General features: G+C 53.7%; 1 protein-coding gene across 1 annotated transcript in view; it reads left to right on the forward strand.

Moving 5' to 3' along the window:
* The window catches only part of zglp1 (zinc finger GATA like protein 1), a 166,181-nt gene that overhangs the window by 40,504 nt on the left and 108,123 nt on the right, over window positions 1-17,554 (forward strand). The window lies entirely within an intron of this gene.

Consider the following 17,554-nt stretch of genomic DNA (forward strand, 5'->3'; position numbering starts at 1 on the left):
TTCCACAGGCACTGACTCTCACTGGGGTACAGTTCCACAGAAACTGACTCTCACTGGGGTACAGTTCCACAGGCACTGACTCTCACTGGGGTACACTTCCACAGACACTGACTCTCACTGGGGTACAGTTCCACAGACACTGACTCTCACTGGGGTACTGTTCCACAGACACTGACTCTCACTGGGGTACAGTTCCACAGACACTGACTCTCACTGGGGTACAGTTCCACAGACACTCACTGGGGTACAGTTCCACAGAAACTGACTCTCACTGGGGTACAGTGCCACAGACACTGACTCTCACTGGGGTACAGTTCCACAGACACTGACTCTCACTGGGGTACAGTTCCACAGACACTGACTCTCACTGGGGTACAGTTCCACAGGCACTGACTCTCACTGGGGTACAGTTCCACAGACACTGACTCACACTGGGGTACAGTTCCACAGGCACTGTCTCTCACTGGGGTACAGTTCCACAGACACTGAATCTCACTGGGGTACAGTTCCACAGACACTGACTCTCACTGTGGTACAGTTCCACAGGCACTGACTCTCACTGGGGTACAGTTCCACAGGCACTGACTCTCACTGGGATACCGTTCCACAGACACTCACTGGGGTACAGTTCCACAGACACTGACTCTCACTGGGGTACAGTTCCACAGACACTGACTCTCACTGGGGTACAGTTCCACAGGCACTGACTCTCACTGGGGTACAGTTCCACAGACACTGAATCCCACTGTGGTACAGTTTTACAGACACTGACTCTCACTGGGGAACAGTTCCACAGACACTGACTCTCACTGGGGTACAGTTCCACTGACACTGACTCTCACTGGGGTAAAGTTCCACAGACACTGACTCTCACTGGGGTACAGTTCCACAGACACTGACTCTCACTGGGGTACAGTTCCACAGACACTCACTGGGGTACTGTTCCACAGACACTGACTCTCACTGGGGTACAGTTCCACAGACACTGACTCTCAATGGGGTACAGTTCCACAGACACTGACTCTCACTGGGGTACAGTTCCACAGGCACTGACTCTCACTGAGGTACAGTTCCACAGGCACTGACTCTCACTGGGGTACAGTTCCACAGACACTGACTCTCACTGGGGCACAGTACCACAGACACTGACTCTCACTGGGGTACAGTTCCACAGACACTGACTCTCACCGGGGTACAGTCCCACAGACACTTAATCTCACTGGGGTACAGTTCCACAGACACGGACTCTCACTGGGGTAAAGTTCCACAGGCACTGACTCTCACTGGGGTACAGTTCCACAGACACTGACTCTCACTGGGGTACAGTTCCACAGACACTGACTCTCACTGGGGCACAGTTCCACAGACACTGACTCTCACTGGGGTACAGTTCCACATTCTGTGACTCTCACTGGGGTACAGTTCCACTGGGACTGACTCTCACTGGGGTACAGTTCCACAGGCACTGACTCTCACTGGGGTACAGTACCACAGACACTGACTCTCACTGGGGTACAGTTCCAGAGACACTGACTCTCACTGGGGTACAGTTCCACAGACACTGACTCTCACTGGGGTACAGTTCCACAGCCACTGACTCTCACTGGGGTACAGTTCCACAGACACTGACTCTCACTGGGGTACAGTTCCACAGACACTGACTCTCACTGGGGTACATTTCCACAGGCACTGACTCTCACTGGGGTACAGTTCCACAGACACTGACTCTCACTGGGGTACAGATACACAGACACTGTCTCTCACGGGGGTTCAGTTCCACAGACACTGACTCTCACTGGGGCACGGGTTCTGCAGGCACTGTCTCTCACTGAGGTACAGTTCCACAGACACTGACTCTCACTGGGGTACAGTTGCAAAGACACTCACTGGGGTACAGTTCCACAGACACTGACTCTCACTGGGGTACAGTTCCACAGACACTGACTTTCACTGGGGTACAGTTGCACAGACACTGACACTCACTGGGGTACAGTTGCACAGACACTGACTCTCACTGGGGTACAGTTCCACAGACACTGACTCTCACTGGGGTACAGTTCCACAGAAACTGACGCTCACTGGGGTACAGTTCCACAGGCACTGACTCTCACTGGGGTACAGTTCCACAGACACTGACTCTCACTGGGGCACAGTTCCACAGACACTGACTCTCACTGGGGGACAGTTCCACAGACACTGACTCTCACTGAGGTACAGTTCCACTGGCACTGACTCTCACTGGGCTCCAGTTCCACAGGCACTGACTCTCACTGGGGTACAGTTCCTCAGGCCCTGGCTCTCACTGGGGTACAGTTCCACAGGCACTGACTCTCACTGGGGTACAGTTCCACAGACACTGACTCTCACTGGGGTACAGTTCCACAGGCACTGACTCTCACTGGGGTACAGTTCCACAGGCACTGACTCTCTTTGGGGTACAGTTCCACAGACACTGACTCTCTCTCGGGTACAGTTCCACAGACACTGACTGTCACTGGGGTACAGTTCCACAGACACTGACTCTCACTGGGGTATAGTTCCACAGACACTGACTGGGGTACAGTTCCACAGATACTGACTCTCACTGGGGTACAGTTCCACAGACACTGACTCTCACTGGGGTACAGTTCCACAGACACGGACTCTCACTGGGGTACAGTTCCACAGACACTGACTCTCACTGGGGTACGGGTTCTGCAGGCACTGACTCTCACTGGGGTGCAGTTCCACAGACACTGACTCTCACTGGGGTACAGTTCCACAGGCACTGCCTCTCACTGGGGTACAGTTCCACAGGCACTGCCTCTCACTGGGGTACAGTTCCACAGACACTGACTCTCACTGGGGTACAGTTCCACAGACACTGACACTCACTGGGGTACAGTTCCACAGACACTGACTCTCACTGGGGTACAGTTCCACAGACATTGACTCTCACTGGGGTACAGTTCCACAGACACTGACTCTCACTGGGGTACAGTTCCACAGAAACTGACTCTCACTGGGGTACAGTTCCACAGGCACTGACTCTCACTGGGGTACACTTCCACAGACACTGACTCTCACTGGGGTACAGTTCCACAGACACTGACTCTCACTGGGGTACTGTTCCACAGACACTGACTCTCACTGGGGTACAGTTCCACAGACACTGACTCTCACTGGGGTACAGTTCCACAGACACTCACTGGGGTACTGTTCCACAGACACTGACTCTCACTGGGGTACAGTTCCACAGACACTGACTCTCACTGGGGTACAGTTCCACAGGCATTGACTCTCAAAGGGGTACAGTTCCACCGACACTGACTCTCACTGGGGTACAGTTCCAAAGGCACTGACTCTCACTGGGGTGCAGTTCCACAGGCACTGACTCTCACTGGGGTACAGTTCCACAGACACTGACTCTCACCGCGGTACAGTTCCACAGATACTGACTCTCACCGGGGTACAGTTCCACAGACACTGACTCTCACTGGGGTACAGTTCCACAGACACGGACTCTCACTGGGGTACAGTTCCACAGGCACAGACTCTCACTGGGGTACAGTTCCACAGACACTGACTCTCACTGGGGTACAGTTCCACAGACACTGACTCTCACTGGGGTACAGTTCCACAGACACGGACTCTCACTGGGGTACAGTTCCACAGTCTGTGACTCTCACTGGGGTACAGTTCCACTGGGACTGACTCTCACTGGGGTACAGTTCCACAGGCACTGACTCTCACTGGGGTACAGTTCCACATGCACTGACTCTCACTGGGGTACAGTTCCACAGACACTGACTCTCACTGGGGTACAGTTCCAAAGACACTCACTGGGGTACAGTTCCACAGACACTGACTCTCACTGGGGTACAGTTCCACAGACACTGACTCTCACTGGGGTACAGTTCCACAGACACTGACTCTCACTGGGGTACAGTTCCACAGACACTGACTCTCACTGGGGTACGGGTTCTGCAGGCACTGACTCTCACTGGGGTACAGTTCCACAGGCACTGAGTCTCACTGGGGTACAGTTCCACAGACACTGACTCTCACTGGGGTACAGTTCCACAGTCACTGACTCTCACTGGGGTACAGTTCCACAGGCACTGACTCTCACTGGGGTACAGTTCCACAGGCACTGACTCTCACTGGGGTACAGATCCACAGACACTGACTCTCACTGATGTACAGTTCCACAGACACTGACTCTCACTGGGGCACAGTTCCACAGAAAATGTCTCTTACTGGGGTACAGTTCCACAGGCACTGACTCTCACTTGGGTACAGTTCCACAGACACTGAATCTCACTGGGGTACAGTTCCACAGACACTGACTCTCACTGGGGTACTGTTCCACAGACACTGACTCTCACTGGGGTACAGTTCCACAGACACTGACTCTCACTGGGGTACAGTTCCACAGACACTCACTGGGGTACAGTTCCACAGAAACTGACTCTTACTGGGGTACAGTTCCACAGACACTGACTCTCACTGGGGTACAGTTCCACAGGCACTGACTCTCACTGTGGTACAGTTCCAAAGGCACTGACTCTCACTGGGGTACAGTTCCACAGGCACTTACTCTCACTGGGGTACAGTTCCACAGACACTGACTCTCACTGGGGCACAGTTCCACAGACACTGACTCTCACTGGGGTACAGTTCCACAGACACTGACTCTCACTGGGGTACAGTTCCATAGACACGGACTCTCACTGGGGTACAGTTCCACAGACACTGACTCTCATTGGGGTACAGTTCCACAGACACACACTGGGGTACTGTTCCACAGACACTGACTCTCACTGGGGTACAGTTCCACAGACACTGACTCTCACTGGGGTACAGTTCCACAGACACTGACTCTCACTGGGGTACAGTTCCACAGGCACTGACTCTCACTGGGGTACAGTTCCACAGACACAGACTCTCACTGGGGTACAGTTCCACAGCCACTGACTCTCACTGGGGTACAGTTCCACAGGCACTGACTCTCACTGGGGTACAGTTCCACAGGCACTGACTCTCAAAGGGGTACAGTTCCACCAACAATGACTCTCACTGGGGTACAGTTCCAAAGGCACTGACTCTCACTGGGGTACGGTTCCACAGGCACTTACTCTCACTGGGGCACAGTTCCACAGACACTGACTCTCACTGGGGGACAGTTCCACAGACACTGACTCTCACTGGGGTACAGTTCCACAGACACGGACTCTCACTGGGGTACAGTTCCACAGACACTGACTCTCACTGGGGTACGGGTTCTGCAGGCACTGACTCTCACTGGGGTGCAGTTCCACAGACACTGACTCTCACTGGGGTACAGTTCCACAGGCACTGCCTCTCACTGGGGTACAGTTCCACAGGCACTGCCTCTCACTGGGGTACAGTTCCACAGACACTGACTCTCACTGGGGTACAGTTCCACAGACACTGACTCTCACTGGGGTACAGTTCCACAGACACTGACTCTCACTGGGGTACAGTTCCACAGACATTGACTCTCACTGGGGTACAGTTCCACAGACACTGACTCTCACTGGGGTACAGTTCCACAGAAACTGACTCTCACTGGGGTACAGTTCCACAGGCACTGACTCTCACTGGGGTACACTTCCACAGACACTGACTCTCACTGGGGTACAGTTCCACAGACACTGACTCTCACTGGGGTACTGTTCCACAGACACTGACTCTCACTGGGGTACAGTTCCACAGACACTGACTCTCACTGGGGTACAGTTCCACAGACACTCACTGGGGTACTGTTCCACAGACACTGACTCTCACTGGGGTACAGTTCCACAGACACTGACTCTCACTGGGGTACAGTTCCACAGGCATTGACTCTCAAAGGGGTACAGTTCCACCGACACTGACTCTCACTGGGGTACAGTTCCAAAGGCACTGACTCTCACTGGGGTGCAGTTCCACAGGCACTGACTCTCACTGGGGTACAGTTCCACAGACACTGACTCTCACCGCGGTACAGTTCCACAGATACTGACTCTCACCGGGGTACAGTTCCACAGACACTGACTCTCACTGGGGTACAGTTCCACAGACACGGACTCTCACTGGGGTACAGTTCCACAGGCACAGACTCTCACTGGGGTACAGTTCCACAGACACTGACTCTCACTGGGGTACAGTTCCACAGACACGGACTCTCACTGGGGTACAGTTCCACAGTCTGTGACTCTCACTGGGGTACAGTTCCACTGGGACTGACTCTCACTGGGGTACAGTTCCACAGGCACTGACTCTCACTGGGGTACAGTTGCACAGACACTGACTGTCACTGGGGTACAGTTCCACAGACACTGACTCTCACGGGGGTTCAGTTCCACAGACACTGACTCTCACTGGGGCACGGGTTCTGCAGGCACAGTCTCTCACTTGGGTACAGTTCCTGTAGACACTGACTCTCACTGAGGTTCAGTTACACAGACACTGACTCTCACTGCGGTATGGGTTCTGCAGGCACTGACTCTCACTGGGGTACAGTTCCACAGGCACTGACTCTCACTGGGGTACAGTTCCACATGCACTGACTCTCACTGGGGTACAGTTCCACAGACACTGACTCTCACTGGGGTACAGTTCCAAAGACACTCACTGGGGTACAGTTCCACAGACACTGACTCTCACTGGGGTACAGTTCCACAGACACTGACTCTCACTGGGGTACAGTTCCACAGACACTGACTCTCACTGGGGTACAGTTCCACAGACACTGACTCTCACTGGGGTACGGGTTCTGCAGGCACTGACTCTCACTGGGGTACAGTTCCACAGGCACTGAGTCTCACTGGGGTACAGTTCCACAGACACTGACTCTCACTGGGGTACAGTTCCACAGTCACTGACTCTCACTGGGGTACAGTTCCACAGGCACTGACTCTCACTGGGGTACAGTTCCACAGGCACTGACTCTCACTGGGGTACAGATCCACAGACACTGACTCTCACTGATGTACAGTTCCACAGACACTGACTCTCACTGGGGCACAGTTCCACAGAAAATGTCTCTTACTGGGGTACAGTTCCACAGGCACTGACTCTCACTTGGGTACAGTTCCACAGACACTGAATCTCACTGGGGTACAGTTCCACAGACACTGACTCTCACTGGGGTACTGTTCCACAGACACTGACTCTCACTGGGGTACAGTTCCACAGACACTGACTCTCACTGGGGTACAGTTCCACAGACACTCACTGGGGTACAGTTCCACACAAACTGACTCTTACTGGGGTACAGTTCCACAGACACTGACTCTCACTGGGGTACAGTTCCACAGGCACTGACTCTCACTGTGGTACAGTTCCAAAGGCACTGACTCTCACTGGGGTACAGTTCCACAGGCACTTACTCTCACTGGGGTACAGTTCCACAGACACTGACTCTCACTGGGGCACAGTTCCACAGACACTGACTCTCACTGGGGTACAGTTCCACAGACACTGACTCTCACTGGGGTACAGTTCCATAGACACGGACTCTCACTGGGGTACAGTTCCAAAGACACTGACTCTCATTGGGGTACAGTTCCACAGACACACACTGGGGTACTGTTCCACAGACACTGACTCTCACTGGGGTACAGTTCCACAGACACTGACTCTCACTGGGGTACAGTTACACAGACACTGACTCTCACTGGGGTACAGTTCCACAGACACTGACTCTCACTGGGGTACAGTTCCACAGGCACTGACTCTCACTGGGGTACAGTTCCACAGACACAGACTCTCACAGGGGTACAGTTCCACCAACAATGACTCTCACTGGGGTACAGTTCCAAAGGCACTGACTCTCACTGGGGTACGGTTCCACAGGCACTTACTCTCACTGGGGTACAGTTCCACAGACACTGACTCTCACTGGGGCACAGTTCCACAGACACTGACTCTCACTGGGGTACAGTTCCACAGACACTGACTCTCACTGGGGTACAGTTCCACAGACACGGACTCTCACTGGGGTACAGTTCCACAGGCACTGACTCTCACTGGGGTACAGTTCCACAGACACTGACTCTCACTGGGGTACAGTTCCACAGACACTGACTCTCACTGGGGCATAGTTCCACAGACACTGACTTCACTGGGGTACAGTTCCACAGGCACTGACTCTCACTGGGGTACAGTTCCACAGACACTGACTCTCACTGGGGTTCAGTTACACAGACACTGACTCTCACTGGGGTACAGTTCCACAGACACTGACTCTCACTGGGGTACAGTTACACAGACACTGACTGTCACTGGGGTACAGTTCCACAGACACTGACTCTCACGGGGGTTCAGTTCCACAGACACTGACTCACTGGGGCACGGGTTCTGCAGGCACAGTCTCTCACTTGGGTACAGTTCCTGTAGACACTGACTCTCACTGGGGTTCAGTTCCACAGGCAGTGACTCTCACTGGGGTACAGTTCCACATGCACTGACTCTCACTGGGGTACAGTTCAACAGACACTGACACTCACTGTGGTACAGTTCCACAGACACTGACTCTCACTGGGGTACAGTTCCACAGGCACTGACTCTCACTGGGGTACAGTTCCACAGAAACTGACTCTCACTGGGGTACAGTTCCACAGACACTGACTCTCACTGGGGTACAGTTCCACAGACACTCACTGGGGTACAGTTCCACAGACACTGACTCTCACTGGGGTACAGTTCCACAGACACTGACTCTCACTGGGGTACAGTTCCACAGACACTGACACTCACTGGGGTACAGTTCCACAGACACTGACTCTCACTGGGGTACAGTTCCACAGACACTGACTCTCACTGGGGTACAGTTCCACAGAAACTGACTCTCACTGGGGTACAGTTCCACAGGCAGTGACTCTCACTGGGGTACACTTCCACAGACACTGACTCTCACTGGGGTGCAGTTCCACAGACACTGACTCTCACTGGGGTACTGTTCCACAGACACTGACTCTCACTGGGGTACAGTTCCACAGACACTGACTCTCACTGGGGTACAGTTCCACAGACACTCACTGGGGTACAGTTCCACAGAAACTGACTCTTACTGGGGTACAGTTCCACAGACACTGACTCTCACTGGGGTACAGTGCCACAGACACTGACTCTCACTGGGGTACAGTTCCACAGACACTGACTCTCACTGGGGTACAGTTCCACAGACACTGACTCTCACTGGGGTACAGTTCCACAGGCACTGACTCTCACTGGGGTACAGTTCCACAGACACTGACTCACACTGGGGTACAGTTCCACAGGCACTGTCTCTCACTGGGGTACAGTTCCACAGACACTGACTCTCACTGGGGTACAGTTCCACAGACACTGACTCTCACTGGGGTACAGTTCCACATACACAGACTCTCACTGGGGTAAAGTTCCACAGGCACGGACTCTCACTGGGGTACAGTTCCACAGGCACTGACTCTCACTGGGGTACAGTTCCGCAGACACTGACTCTCTCTGGGGTACAGTTCCACAGACACTGACTGTCACTGGGGTACAGTTCCACAGACACTGATTCTCACTGGGGTACAGTTCCACAGACATATGACTGGGGTACAGTTCCACAGACACTGACTCTCACTGGGGTACAGTTCCACAGACACTGACTCTCACTGGGGTACAGTTCCACAGAGACGGACTCTCACTGGGGTGCAGTTCCACAGACACTGACTCTCACTGGGGTACAGTTCAACAGACACTGACTCTCACTGGGGTACAGTTCCACATACACTGACACTCACTGGGGTTCAGTTCCACAGACACTGACTCTCACTGGGGCACGGGTTCTGCAGGCACTGACTCTCACTGGGGTACAGTTCCACAGACACTGACTCTCACTGGGGTACAGTTCCACAGACACTCACTGGGGTACAGTTCCACAGACACTGACTCTCACTGGGGTACAATTCCACAGACACTGACTCTCACTGGGGTACAGTTCCACAGACACTGACAATCACTGGGGTACAGTTCCACAGAGACTGACTCTTACTGGGGTACAGTTCCACAGGCACTGACTCTCACTGGGGTGCCGTTCCACAGACACTGACTCTCACTGGGGTACAGTTCCACAGACACTGACTCTCACTGGGGTACAGTTCCACACAAACTGACGCTCACTGGGGTACAGTTCCACAGGCACTGACTCTCACTGGGGTACAGTTCCACAGGCACTGACTCTCACTGGGGTACAGTTCCACAGACACTGATTCTCACTGGGGCACAGTTCCACAGGCACTGACTCTCACTGGGGTATAGTTCCACAGACACTGACTCTCATTGGGGTACAGTTCCACAGACACTGACTCTCACTGGGGTACAGTTCCACAGGCACTGACTCTCACTGGGGTACAGTTCCACAGACACTGACTCTCACTGGGGTTCAGTTACACAGACACTGACTCTCACTGGGGTACAGTTCCACAGACACTGACTCTCACTGGGGTACAGTTCCACAGACACTGACTCTCATTGGGGTACAGTTCCACAGACACTGACTCTCACTGGGGTACAGTTCCACAGGCACTGACTCTCACTGGGGTACAGTTCCACAGACACTGACTCTCACTGGGGTTCAGTTACACAGACACTGACTCTCACTGGGGTACAGTTCCACAGACACTGACTCTCACTGGGGTACAGTTACACAGACACTGACTGTCACGGGGGTTCAGTTCCACAGACACTGACTCACTGGGGCACGGGTTCTGCAGGCACAGTCTCTCACTTGGGTACAGTTCCTGTAGACACTGACTCTCACTGGGGTTCAGTTCCACAGGCAGTGACTCTCACTGGGGTACAGTTCCACATGCACTGACTCTCACTGGGGTACAGTTCAACAGACACTGACACTCACTGTGGTACAGTTCCACAGACACTGACTCTCACTGGGGTACAGTTCCACAGGCACTGACTCTCACTGGGGTACAGTTCCACAGACACTGACTATCACTGGGGTACAGTTCCACAGACACTGACTCTCACTGGGGTACAGTTCCACAGACACTCACTGGGGTACAGTTCCACAGACACTGACTCTCACTGGGGTACAGTTCCACAGACACTGACTCTCACTGGGGTACAGTTCCACAGACACTGACACTCACTGGGGTACAGTTCCACAGACACTGACTCTCACTGGGGTACAGTTCCACAGACACTGACTCTCACTGGGGTACAGTTCCACAGAAACTGACTCTCACTGGGGTACAGTTCCACAGGCAGTGACTCTCACTGGGGTACACTTCCACAGACACTGACTCTCACTGGGGTGCAGTTCCACAGACACTGACTCTCACTGGGGTACTGTTCCACAGACACTGACTCTCACTGGGGTACAGTTCCACAGACACTGACTCTCACTGGGGTACAGTTCCACAGACACTCACTGGGGTACAGTTCCACAGAAACTGACTCTTACTGGGGTACAGTTCCACAGACACTGACTCTCACTGGGGTACAGTGCCACAGACACTGACTCTCACTGGGGTACAGTTCCACAGACACTGACTCTCACTGGGGTACAGTTCCACAGACACTGACTCTCACTGGGGTACAGTTCCACAGGCACTGACTCTCACTGGGGTACAGTTCCACAGACACTGACTCACACTGGGGTACAGTTCCACAGGCACTGTCTCTCACTGGGGTACAGTTCCACAGACACTGACTCTCACTGGGGTACAGTTCCACAGACACTGACTCTCACTGGGGTACAGTTCCACATACACAGACTCTCACTGGGGTAAAGTTCCACAGGCACGGACTCTCACTGGGGTACAGTTCCACAGGCACTGACTCTCACTGGGGTACAGTTCCACAGACACTGACTCTCTCTGGGGTACAGTTCCACAGACACTGACTGTCACTGGGGTACAGTTCCACTGACACTGATTCTCACTGGGGTACAGTTCCACAGACATATGACTGGGGTACAGTTCCACAGACACTGACTCTCACTGGGGTACAGTTCCACAGACACTGACTCTCACTGGGGTACAGTTCCACAGAGACTGTCTCTCACTGGGGTGCAGTTCCACAGACACTGACTCTCACTGGGGTACAGTTCCACAGACACTGACTCTCACTGGGGTACAGTTCCACAGACACTGACTCTCACTGGGGTACAATTCCACAGACACTGACTCTCACTGGGGTACAGTTCCACAGACACTGACAATCACTGGGGTACAGTTCCACAGAGACTGACTCTTACTGGGGTACAGTTCCACAGGCACTGACTCTCACTGGGGTGCCGTTCCACAGACACTGACTCTCACTGGGGTACAGTTCCACAGACACTGACTCTCACTGGGGTACAGTTCCACACAAACTGACGCTCACTGGGGTACAGTTCCACAGGCACTGACTCTCACTGGGGTACAGTTCCACAGGCACTGACTCTCACTGGGGTGCAGTTCCACAGACACTGATTCTCACTGGGGCACAGTTCCACAGGCACTGACTCTCACTGGGGTATAGTTCCACAGACACTGACTCTCATTGGGGTACAGTTCCACAGACACTGACTCTCACTGGGGTACAGTTCCACAGGCACTGACTCTCACTGGGGTACAGTTCCACAGAAACTGACTCTCACTGGGGTACAGTTCCACAGACACTGACTCTCACTGGGGTACAGTTCCACAGACACTGACTCTCACTGGGGTACAGTTCCACTGACACTGACTCTCACTGGGGTACAGTTCCACAGACACTGACTCTCACTGGGGTACAGTTCCACAGACACTGACTCTCACTGGGGTACAGTTCCACAGGCACTCACTGGGGTACAGTTCCACAGACACTGACTCTCACTGGGGTACAGTTCCACAGACACTGACTCTCACTGGGGTACAGTTCCACAGGCACTGACTCTCACTGTGGTACAGTTCCACAGACACAGACTCTCACTGGGGTGCAGTTCCACAGCCACTGACTCTCACTGGAGTACAGTTCCACAGGCACTGACTCTCACTGGGGTACAGTTCCACAGGCACTGACTCTCAAAGGGGTACAGTTCCACCGACACTGACTCTCACTGGGGTACAGTTCCAAAGGCACTGACTCTCACTGGGGTACAGTTCCACAGGCACTTACTCTCACTGGGGTACAGTTCCACAGACACTGACTCTCACTGGGGCACAGTTCCACAGACACTGACTCTCACTGGGGTACAGTTCCACAGACACTGACTCTCACTGGGGTACAGTTCCACAGACACGGACTCTCACTGGGGTACAGTTCCACAGGCACTGACTCTCACTGGGGTACAGTTCCACAGACACTGACTCTCACTGGGGTACAGTTCCACAGACACTGACTCTCACTGGGGCACGGGTTCTGCAGGCACTGATTCTCACTGGGGTACAGTTCCACAGACACTGACTCTCACTGGGGTACAGTTCCACAGACACTCACTGGGGTACAGTTCCACAGACACTGACTCTCACTGGGGTACAATTCCACAGACACTGACTCTCACTGGGGTACAGTTCCACAGACACTGACAATCACTGGGGTACAGTTCCACAGAGACTGACTCTTACTGGGGTACAGTTCCACAGGCACTGACTCTCACTGGGGTGCCGTTCCACAGACACTGACTCTCACTGGGGTACAGTTCCACAGACACTGACTCTCACTGGGGTACAGTTCCACACAAACTGACGCTCACTGGGGTACAGTTCCACAGGCACTGACTCTCACTGGGGTACAGTTCCACAGGCACTGACTCTCACTGGGGTACAGTTCCACAGACACTGATTCTCACTGGGGCACAGTTCCACAGGCACTGACTCTCACTGGGGTATAGTTCCACAGACACTGACTCTCATTGGGGTACAGTTCCACAGACACTGACTCTCACTGGGGTACAGTTCCACAGGCACTGACTCTCACTGGGGTACAGTTCCACAGAAACTGACTCTCACTGGGGTACAGTTCCACAGACACTGACTCTCACTGGGGTACAGTTCCACAGACACTGACTCTCACTGGGGTACAGTTCCACTGACACTGACTCTCACTGGGGTACAGTTCCACAGACACTGACTCTCACTGGGGTACAGTTCCACAGACACTGACTCTCACTGGGGTACAGTTCCACAGGCACTCACTGGGGTACAGTTCCACAGACACTGACTCTCACTGGGGTACAGTTCCACAGACACTGACTCTCACTGGGGTACTGTTCCACAGGCACTGACTCTCACTGTGGTACAGTTCCACAGACACAGACTCTCACTGGGGTGCAGTTCCACAGCCACTGACTCTCACTGGAGTACAGTTCCACAGGCACTGACTCTCACTGGGGTACAGTTCCACAGGCACTGACTCTCAAAGGGGTACAGTTCCACCGACACTGACTCTCACTGGGGTACAGTTCCAAAGGCACTGACTCTCACTGGGGTACAGTTCCACAGGCACTTACTCTCACTGGGGTACAGTTCCACAGACACTGACTCTCACTGGGGCACAGTTCCACAGACACTGACTCTCACTGGGGTACAGTTCCACAGACACTGACTCTCACTGGGGTACAGTTCCACAGACACGGACTCTCACTGGGGTACAGTTCCACAGGCACTGACTCTCACTGGGGTACAGTTCCACAGACACTGACTCTCACTGGGGTACAGTTCCACAGACACTGACTCTCACTGGGGCACAGTTCCACAGACACTGACTCTCACTGGGGTACAGTTCCACAGGCACTGACTCTCACTGGGGTACAGTTCCACAGACACTGACTCTCACTGGGGTACAGTTCCACAGACACTGACTCTCACTGGGGTACAGTTCCATAGACACTGACTCTCACGGGGGTTCAGTTCCACAGACACTGACTCTCACTGGGGCACAGTTCCACAGACACTGACTCTCACTGGGGTACAGTTCCACAGGCACTGACTCTCACTGCGGTACAGTTCCACAGACACTGACTCTCACTGGGGTACAGTTCCACAGACACTGACTCTCACTGGGGTACAGTTCCACAGACACTGAGTTTCACTGGGGTACAGTTCCACAGACACTCACTGGGGTACAGTTCCACAGACACTGACTCTCACTGGGGTACAGTTCCACAGACACTGACTCTCACTGGGGTACAGTTCCACAGGCACTGACTCTCACTGGAGTACAGTTCCACAGGCACTGACTCTCACTGGGGTACAGTTCCACAGGCACTGACTCTCAAAGGGGTACAGTACCACCGACACTGACTCTCACTGGGGTACAGTTCCAAAGGCACTGACTCTCACTGGGGTACAGTTCCACAGGCACTTACTCTCACTGGGGTACAGTTCCACAGACACTGACTCTCACTGGGGTACAGTTCCACAGACACTGACTCTCACTGGGGTACAATTCCACAGACACTCACTGGGGTACAGTTCCACAGACACTGACTCTCACTGGGGTAGAGTGCCACAGACACTGACTCTCACTGGGGTACAGTGCCACAGACACTGACTCTCACTGGGGTACAGTTCCACAGGCACTGACTCTCACTGGGGTACAGTTCCACAGGCACTGACTCTCACTGGGGTACAGTTCCATAGACACTGACTCTCACGGGGGTTCAGTTCCACAGACACTGACTCTCACTGGGGCAGAGTTCCACAGACACTGACTCTCACTGGGGTACAGTTCCACAGGCACTGACTCTCACTGGGGTACAGTTCCACAGACACTGACTCTTACTGGGGTACAGTTCCACAGACACTGACTGTCACTGGGGTACAGTTCCATAGACACTGACTCTCACGGGGGTTCAGTTCCACAGACACTGACTCTCACTGGGGTACAGTTCCACAGACACTCACTGGGGTACAGTTCCACAGACACTGACTCTCACTGGGGTACAATTCCACAGAGACTGACTCTCACTGGGGTACATTTCCACAGGCACTGACTCTCACTGGGGCACAGTTCCACATACACTGACTCTCACTGGGGTACAGTTCCACAGACACTGACTCTCATTGGGGTACAGTTCCACAGACACTGACTCTCACTGGGGTACAGTTCCACAGGCACTGACTCTCACTGGGGTACAGTTCCACAGAAACTGACTCTCACTGGGGTACAGTTCCACAGACACTGACTCTCACTGGGGTACAGTTCCACAGACACTGACTCTCACTGGGGTACAGTTCCACAGGCACTGACTCTCAAAGGGGTACAGTACCACCGACACTGACTCTCACTGGGGTACAGTTCCAAAGGCACTGACTCTCACTGGGGTACAGTTCCACAGGCACTTACTCTCACTGGGGTACAGTTCCACAGACACTGACTCTCACTGGGGCACAGTTCCACAGACACTGACTCTCACTGGGGTACAGTTCCACAGACACTGACTCTCACTGGGGTACAGTTCCACAGACACTGACTCTCACTGGGGTACAATTCCACAGACACTCACTGGGGTACAGTTCCACAGACACTGACTCTCACTGGGGTAGAGTGCCACAGACACTGACTCTCACTGGGGTACAGTGCCACAGACACTGACTCTCACTGGGGTACAGTTCCACAGGCACTGACTCTCACTGGGGTACTGTTCCACAGGCACTGACTCTCACTGGGGTACAGTTCCCAAGGCCCTGGCTCTCACTGGGGTACAGTTCCACAGGCACTGACTCTCACTGGGGTAAATTTCCACAGACACAGACTCTCACTGGGGTAAAGTTCCACAGGCACTGACTCTCACTGGGGTACAGTTCCACAGGCACTGACTCTCACTGGGGTACAGTTCCACAGACACTGACTCTCTCTGGGGTACAATTCCACAGACACTGACTGTCACTGGGGTACAGTTCCACAGACACTGATTCTCACTGGGCGACAGTTCCACAGACACATGACTGGGGTACAGTTCCACAGACACTGACTCTCACTGGGGTACAGTTCCACAGACACTGACTCTCACTGGGGTACAGTTCCACAGACACGGACTCTCACTGGGGTGCAGTTCCACAGACACTGACTCTCACTGGGGTACAGTTCCACAGACACTGACTCTCACTGGGGTACAGTTCCACAGACACTGACTGTCACTGGGGCACGGGTTCTGCAGGCACTGACTCTCACTGGGGTACAGTTCCACAGACACTGACTCTCACTGGGGTACAGTTCCACAGACACTGACTCTCACGGGGGTTCAGTTCCACAGACACTGACTCTCACTGGGGCACGGGTTCTGCAGGCACAGTCTCTCACTGGGGTACAGTTCCACAGACACTGACTCTCACTGGGGTTCACTTACACAGACGCTGACTCTCACTGGGGTACGGGTTCTGCAGCCACTGACTCTCACTGGGGTACAGTTCCACAGGCACTGACTCTCACTGGGGTACAGTTCCACAGGCACTGAATCTCACTGGGGTACAGTTCCACAGACACTGACTCTCACTGGGGTACAGTTCCACAGACACTTACTCTCACTGGGGTACAGTTCCACAGGCACTGACTCTCACTGGGGTACAGTTCCAGAGACACTGACTCTCACTGGGGTACAGTTCCACAGACA

This window comes from Somniosus microcephalus, chromosome 7, assembly GCF_052327205.1.
Source record: "Somniosus microcephalus isolate GS21.2 chromosome 7, FLI_Smic_1.0, whole genome shotgun sequence".
Classification (NCBI taxonomy): domain Eukaryota; kingdom Metazoa; phylum Chordata; class Chondrichthyes; order Squaliformes; family Somniosidae; genus Somniosus; species Somniosus microcephalus.